Raw genomic sequence first — 8,045 nt, 5'->3', positions numbered from 1 at the left:
ATGTATTTCACTCAATAGTCTGATCTTAAGTAATATTAAAACATTATCAGAGCCGACTTTCTTCAAGAAATGAAGTGTTTCTTTTCAAGTAAAATTATCTTTTTTCCTATTTTCTCTAGTGTAATCATTTTGTCACTTATGGTCTTTCATCATGTCGTTTCTATACCATCATGTCTCTGCAGAGCTACAATTACCATTTTTGTAATTTAGAATGTCTTTTGCTTAGCGCAGAAAGAGCAGAAGAACACATTCTTCACTGAAAGTACAGATAAAAACATGTCGTCACTCAAGTCAAAGTGATAAAGTGAAAAAACTAAACTAAAGTTAAAAGCATCCCTCTGAAGGGCATTTCTACTGGCCTTTTCTGTGACAAGTGGCCAACTTAACCTCGACATATTAATATAAACATCGAGGCAGATCAGTAGGACTCGTCCAAGCTAATCATAAACACGCCAGAAGCACAGCTGATTGTTGAGTCTCATTCTAACCAACATTTTGTGCTGGTAAATTGCCAGAAGCACAGCAACTTACTGAGAAGACAAGTAAATCTAGGCAGAGCTCTGCAGGAACAATGACACGACTTTTCGCCTCATTCGACTGTCCTGCTGTGTCTGTTTTGTAAAGTCTTTTAACGGTTTTGTCTCGCTGTGTCTCCCCTGAGTGATTCACTGATAGGTTGAAATCAGACTTGTGATGCTGGTAATGCAGCATGCAATGATGCAAATATAAAATGAATTGATAATCCTCTTCAAATGCATTAAAACTAAAGTAGCCTAAACCTGTTTTGAAAATGCAAGGTGTAGAAAGTACATGTATTTGTATTAAATGTAGGTAGTAAAAGAAAAAGTTGTCAGAAAAATAAATACTCAAGTAAAATCTACTTAAGTACGGTCACTACATGTATGTACTTTGTTTCTTCCCTCCTCTGTCTTTGTTGCAATTATATATGATGTGGGTTTGGCTTTGCTAACATGCTGCTGGGGTTGTTAGTTCTAGAGTAAAGAGCAGCAGCTGTAAACCAACAGCTCCAACAGGTAGACCAACACAAGACAAGTGGATCTTTTAAACGCAGCACCTGCTGTACTGGGAGCTGGTGGCCTCCTCCTGCCAAAGACCTGCGCCTCTGCTGCGTCACATCTGAGCCACTAAATTGCTTGTTATTCAAATCAAAGTGGCTCTCTGTAATCCATCTCACTTAGGACCAGTGTCACAACTCATCCAGCTGCATGCCACAGCCACTTGGTTTAAAGCGTCCAGGGCTTATGTACTGTTTATAAGTTTCCCAGCCACGTCACCTGTCGTTTTGAATGTGTCTCTGGCGTACAGAACTTTTGTTTACTTCTTTAAACACGTTACATTTTTTTTTTTACCATCTGTTGAATTCAGACTCGGCTCCTGCTGTGTTTTAACATCTCTGCTGTTCGCCCGATTTGCATGCCGAACCCGCAACTTGTAGTCTAAATACATTGTCACATTGTATTGATCATTGTAACTTTATGTTTTAGTGCTTTCATTGTCTTCACCAGCCATCATGAGACTTGCGAGGCGCCAAGACGGCAGAGGAACACATTTAATTGAAATGTTTCCCTGGCAACAGCTGGAGGAAGTTTAAAGTGTTATATACAGCAGTTTGATGTGTGTGTGTGTTTGTGTGTGTGAGAGAGAAAGAGAGACAGACAGAGAGAGAGTCATAGGCTACTTCAGGAGCACATCTCAGCCTCTTTAATTGGGGACGGATGGTCCAATTTGAGACAGAGTCCAATCCAATTGGGTTATGGTTTGGATAAAGGACTAGCATCAGCACTCTATGAGTGATGAATTTGTTCTTGCTCGGGAACTTTTGTCCACATTATACTTGTTCTTTCTTGTATTGGTGGCAACTCCCTAATGCACTGAAGCCCGAACCAAAAGAACAAAACTAATAAAAGAAAGAGGAGAGAGGGAAGGGAAGGGAAGGGAAATACTCATCTAAGACCAAGGTTAAGTTTAGGCAATATAAAGTCTGAAGGTTAGAGCTGCGTTAGAAGGCAAAGAGCAGATTAAAGAAACATTAAGTAGAAATTGGCACGTTGTGTGATTTGGCATGCAGCACCAATGACACACATCCCTCAGATGTAATGTGGGTGCTTAACACAAACAAAACTCATGACATCGTTACAAAGTTACATGTTGAAAACTTGTTGGAGCAAACATGTATGTAACGCTGTGATCCTGCCCTCACCCTGTTGCAAGACACTGTACCATCAAAATGATTCTGAAGCTGCTATTGTAAGGCTGCTGTTGTCATTCCCCAGTCAAGTAAGGTGTTACATAAATAGAAAACATGTGAAAGTTGGGTTTAAATGAAAGACAAAAAAGAACAAAGACTGTGGATGTTTCCTGAATATATAGTGAAAGTAAATCGGACTGTGTGACTCCGGCTCTTAAGAGTTACAAATCACAGTCCAAGGATTTGGAAAGCAGCATGAAAGTAGCATCGAATGGAGACAGCAGTCGCTGATACAACTTAAATCCTATTGAGAGGTCCTCAGTAAAGGGTTAAACTTAAAAGGCCAGAAATACATACACCCAAGTCATTCTTCTCCTTGACTGAGAATAAAGTCTGTGGAGATCTCTTTGGGTTTAAAAGTCCAATTTGTAGGTTGCACTGCCAGCAGATCGGGCCTGCCAATTTGTGCATCAGTGTGTGATGAGCTGAGAATGAGACTCAATAATTAACTCTCAAACTGGACCTCGGTGCGGGTTCGGGTTAGTTCTCCAACAAATCAATAAAATCTCTGTAATTTCCCAAAAACAATGCCTAAAAGTGAACATATGTTTGTGTGAGCTTATGTGAATCATCCTGAGAAGATCAGAACTATCCACCTGAGATGCTCTTCAACTTTCTGCATTTTGCTTTTCCTCCCCTTCACTCACTCATTTGATAACACAATAATGGTTCACTGAAAGGTTTTGTGGGTAATGTAAATGTGTTGGTATGAGGTGAAAAGTGTCGAATCATGAAGTGGATCCCACGGTGGTCTGCGGTCCTCTCCCTGCACTTGTGCAGCAGCCATCTTGCCTGAGGCATCTGTACGCACCTGTCTGGGGTTTCACTCAGAGTTTTAAAAAAAGGACCAACGTCTCTGCTCTGGGAGTAACACAACAATATCACTGCTCCATTCCTCCGCGCCTCCTCTGGAATACTTGATTAAAACCTTTCATGATTAATTAACCAACAAAATAGGAGAGGACGGAGAATGAAGCTCTTCAGATAGCTCGGCTCATGTCTAATCAATAGACTCTTAATTTGAAGGTCTGACGTTCAGATCCTGCTCTCGTGTTGTTGTTCTCAGACTGCTGTTTATCCCCCTCCTCCTCCCGCTCCAAGTTTTCTTCCTATCTAGCGGTGTTGGCACTGCAGGTCGAGGGAGGGAAACCAGCATTAACAAGTGAAATTAAAAACCCATTCACTCTCCTCAGTCATCCATTTGGAGGCTGGCCAAAGGAGAAGCAGCTGTTGGACTGGCAATGGAGGGGAGAGACAGAGAGCGAGGCACGGGGAGTGAGAGACAGAGAGGAGAGGAAAAAACAGTGAGTTCAGAAAGAGAGATAAAGGGTTTTGAAAGGAATAGGATCGTGCTCTCTTCTCTCTGAACACCAGCAGTGGAATGGGCTCTTTTGAAAGGAAGCTGCATAATAAAAACTTGCTCCGCACTCAGAATTGCCAGGGGCTCATATAATCAATTGCATTTAATGCCTCCCGTCCAATGAGAATGACTATATAGCTTATAGCTCATGCTGACATCCACATGGTACTTTCATTAAGTTCCCATTTGCAAAGCGCTGTGTTCTGATTAAGGTCCACAGGATGCAACAAAAATGTAGTTACCGGTTATGAAGGTGGACATAGATGTGATCTTAACCACCTGCAGGTGTTGGCTTTCAGGTGCCTGTCACTGTGTATCATCATCTCTGTGACAGTAAATAGTGTGAGTCTTATTCATTCTTTCAAGAACAGGTCAGTTCTCTGTTCAGTTAAGCCTTGACGGTGGCTCCTGGAGGTAAACATACTCAGCCAGACAGTTTTGGGAATAAGTGTAGTTCAGAACATTGAAGAAGATCTTTCACAAAGTTTGTCTTCATTTCTCAGTACCACTTTTGTGGAGATTCAATAGAAGCAGTCTCAAAGTCAAACAGCCAGATGGGGAGGTCTGTTTTTGGCTAATCCAGTGAATTAAGTGCCTGAGATGTCAAGGTAATACATCACATTTATGAAATATTCTTTTAAATCTAATACTGCTATAAATCAGCCTGATTTCCAACAGTGATGCCCCAACACAACAAGAGACATTAAAGGGACAGCTTCCTCAGCCAATATCCTCAGCCCGATCGCCAGGATAAAATGGTGGCAGTTAACATTGCTGCAAATCACTGATAATTCATGCTTGTACATGCCATATGTACATTTCCACAAAACATGTAATTTCGTGCTAACATCATGTCTGTGACCAGGGGAGACAGAAGGGACGGTGGTGGAGTTACAGGCAACAACACTACCAGTGGTTCAACACTGTGTTTCAACATTTGTAAGTGTGACACCACTGGATCTTTCATAACAGATCTACGGACAATTTCCGTATTTGCCCTACATAAAATAGGAAGTTAACTGAGAGAAATGAAAAACTGAAACCTTAAATCTGTGGTTTGCAGAAATGTACATTGCCCAAAACTTATTCTTATACGAAAATGAAATTTTACTTATGGTGCTCAAAGCATTTCAAGATGTTGTCTGTGAAGTCTATAAAACAAATACTTAAAATCTCAGTGACAGATGTGTCAAAACCTCATCATTTGCCTGAAAAGAACCTAATCTATCTGAAGACTGGGACCCTTTTACAAGTGGAGCAGCTCAACTATGATGCTTTTTAAGTGGTTGCAGCGTACTCCCGCTGCACCTGCTTCATCTTACATCGAAGCACCACGGAGACGATGATGTCCCTGTTATCTACACGTTGGTAAGAGCTCTTGGCTGAGATTGCTTCTGGTGTGTCATCATGCAGTATGATGGCTCTCTATCCACCTGTTGTTGCAAGCTAGATGCTTGTCATCGGCGAGGACCACTGAACTGTGAGCGTGGAGTCAATATAATAATCTCCTTTGCCAGTGGGTTGCCTGATAACACTTTGCAGACACACCGACACACCCAGGGATGCACTCCACTCCCAGGCAGGAGGGCCCCATCTGGAATTGGCCATTGATTTTTAGTCAAAATGATTTTTTTTTTTTTTTTATGGCCATGAAAACAGCCCCTGTGTGCCAGCGTCTTTAAAATGGGGATCAAATTCCCTAATCTTTGTCCAAATCAAAGGCTGCTCACTTCAAAGTGACTGGATCAGCGGAGATACAGACTGCCAACAACAGAGCAGGAGGAGGGAGGAATGAAAAAAGAAAAAAATAAAGCTTCGTCTTCACTTTGCTGTCCAAACTCATTTTAACTTGGGTATTTCTTCTCACTAGTGAGTTTGCAGTCACATTGTGTTTCAGTCTGAGTGAGTGTGTGTGTGTGTGTGTGTGTGTGTGTGTGTGTGTGTGTGTGTGTGTGTGTGTGTGTGCTGCAATGGACAGTGAGGAAATTTGGAGGGCCAAGAGGATGGATGGTGTGCAGAGGCAGGTTGGCGGTGGTGGAGTGGGGGCGTTGGGCGACTCGAGGCTGGGTGTGGTGCAGTTATCTCCTCTGTGCAGATAGAACAAGTCTGTGCCTGCGGGATGCTGCTCTGTCTCAGGCCAAGGACAGCATCTGTGTGGTGAAAGGGATTACGGGCACACTGTTCCCAGTGTCTGTCTGCGGGGGAAGCCGGGATCCGCACTGGGTTGTCGTTATTTGTTGACCATTTTTCAGGTATGTAATTAGCATCCTTAATGTGTCTAATTAGGGCATGCACAGTTTGCGCTCATCTCATTTCAAATGCTTTCATGTTTGGATGATGAATCGATAAGGGATAGCTGAGATATGGCGAGAAAATGTGTATCACGGAAAAACAAGCCCTCATTTGTATCCATAATGTTAAGATTCTTGATCTCTTGTTTCTATCCCCATTTTCCACAGCTGAGACACAATTTGCCGAGCTATTATGGAGCTTCCACAGGAGCACACTTCAGCCAGAAAAACACGAAATGAAGTGCAATGGCAGTGACTGGATCTTCACAAGGTGCCCACTCCTCCACCTGCCTGTTGATAGATAATTCCTTACTGTAAACAACAAAAGGATCCATTATCACCCCTAACCAGGGACAGGATTAGACATATTCTCATTTGCATGGATTTTTCACCTCCAAAAAAAATGATAAGGAGGTACAAATAAGGGAGAAATAGAGACAAAAGGTGAAGTTAATTTATGGAAATACTCGGCGCTCACCACTTTGATGCTTAATCCGCTATTAACCCCCCATAATGTTAGGCGTACACCCATGAACATGCGTGTACGCTTACTCATGAACACCTTGAGCAGCTGAGGATTCCTGAGTCAGGGGAAGCAGGTACTGAAGCCAATATTTCCCCCCACTGGGAAATAAAGATAGGCCGAAGGGTGCAGAAGGAGCGAGATGAGGCTACTGTGAAGACGCGCAGCAGAGCACCAACCCAATCCCACTTGTGTTTACTCTCTCTGGTTTCCAGGGCGATGGCAAGAGGCTCTCTCTCTCCTGTGGAGGCAAACCCACTTAGAGGAGGAAATTTTGGCCTTGAAAATGAATTGTCTTGTGTGTGTGGGGGGGGAATGTTCCATTACGGGGAGCTGCGTTTTTTCTCCAAGCAGCAGAATGAAACTTTGTGTGTGTGTGTGTGTGTGTGTGTGTGTGTGTGTGCACATGCATGCGTGAGTGCGTCTGTGTGTTTAAAAATCAGCAACACAAGTTTCTAGGCGTTATCTTAGTCCCATTTCAGTAACCATCGGCAGATATTTTGTCATTCCTGCAATTAATTATAAACCTTAAAATTAGCTTGAAACGAGCTGAGCTGAAATAAACGACCAGCGCGTATGATTGTGTGTTACTGTGGAGGAGTTTGCGTTTGTGTGTGCCTCAGCCAGTGGTTTGCCGCCGAGTGTTTTCCTCTGTGAAGCGGCCAGGATGTGCAGAGCTGAGCTCCATTGTTGGCATAAATTGCTTGGCCCAGGCATGCTGCCTCTCCACTGGGCATCTCCCCCCCTCATGCTGATCAATCTAATCCTTAGCTATAATGAGTTTCTCTGTCTGAGAGTGAGGGGCGGGCCGGGCCATGAGGTGGAGAGGAGAGTGAGTGAGAGGGGGAGGAGAACTGGGGGGTTAGCCGTGGTGTTGGTAGTGATTAGAGTTACACGCAAGGCACAAAGTTATCAGGTTAAGATCTGACAGCAGATTATGCTCATGAGTTGATGTCCTCTGATGGGGTGAGAGAAGATCGGCTCACACTCCGCCGGATATTACACTGCACAATGGGGCAGGCTGCCGCAGTATGTGGAGAAATATGATCCATCTAGATCCATCTGGAGCAATTGTGTACATTATCGATTAGAGTAACATCTTATTTTTTCTCCGGTGGTTTAAGGGGGATTCAAGCAACATATTGTAAAGCTCAGACCAATAAAACAACAAAAAACAAGAAAATATTCATACTTTTGAAGGTAAGCCAGCGAATTCTACATTTTTAGTTGATATTTCTAAATTCAAAAAGTAATTTTCAGCAAACTTCTATCAGATCATTTTCAGTTCATCAACGAGAAGCCTAACTGACATATATAGTTTCAGCTATAAATCTATTGGAAGGTGAGAGAGATAACTGGTGATCCACATGTGCAGAATGACCAAAAATAACTTTAAATCTGCTCTAATCAATAGTTTGCAGTGGATCACATGACCACCTACACGTGAAAGGAGCTGCTCCCAGTGATGAACTACCACCTAACTGTTTCTATGGCGCTTTCTAGCAACATTAAGGTCATTCCTTTTGTCTTCTAGCCTGCAACCTCATCGTTTTAGTTCACTCTTACCACTCTAACAGCATAACATTTGGTGGCATCGGACTG

The sequence above is a fragment of the Acanthopagrus latus genome, chromosome 23 (assembly GCF_904848185.1).
Source record: "Acanthopagrus latus isolate v.2019 chromosome 23, fAcaLat1.1, whole genome shotgun sequence".
In the NCBI taxonomy this organism is placed as follows: Eukaryota; Metazoa; Chordata; class Actinopteri; order Spariformes; family Sparidae; genus Acanthopagrus; species Acanthopagrus latus.
This window is presented reverse-complemented; position numbering follows the sequence as displayed.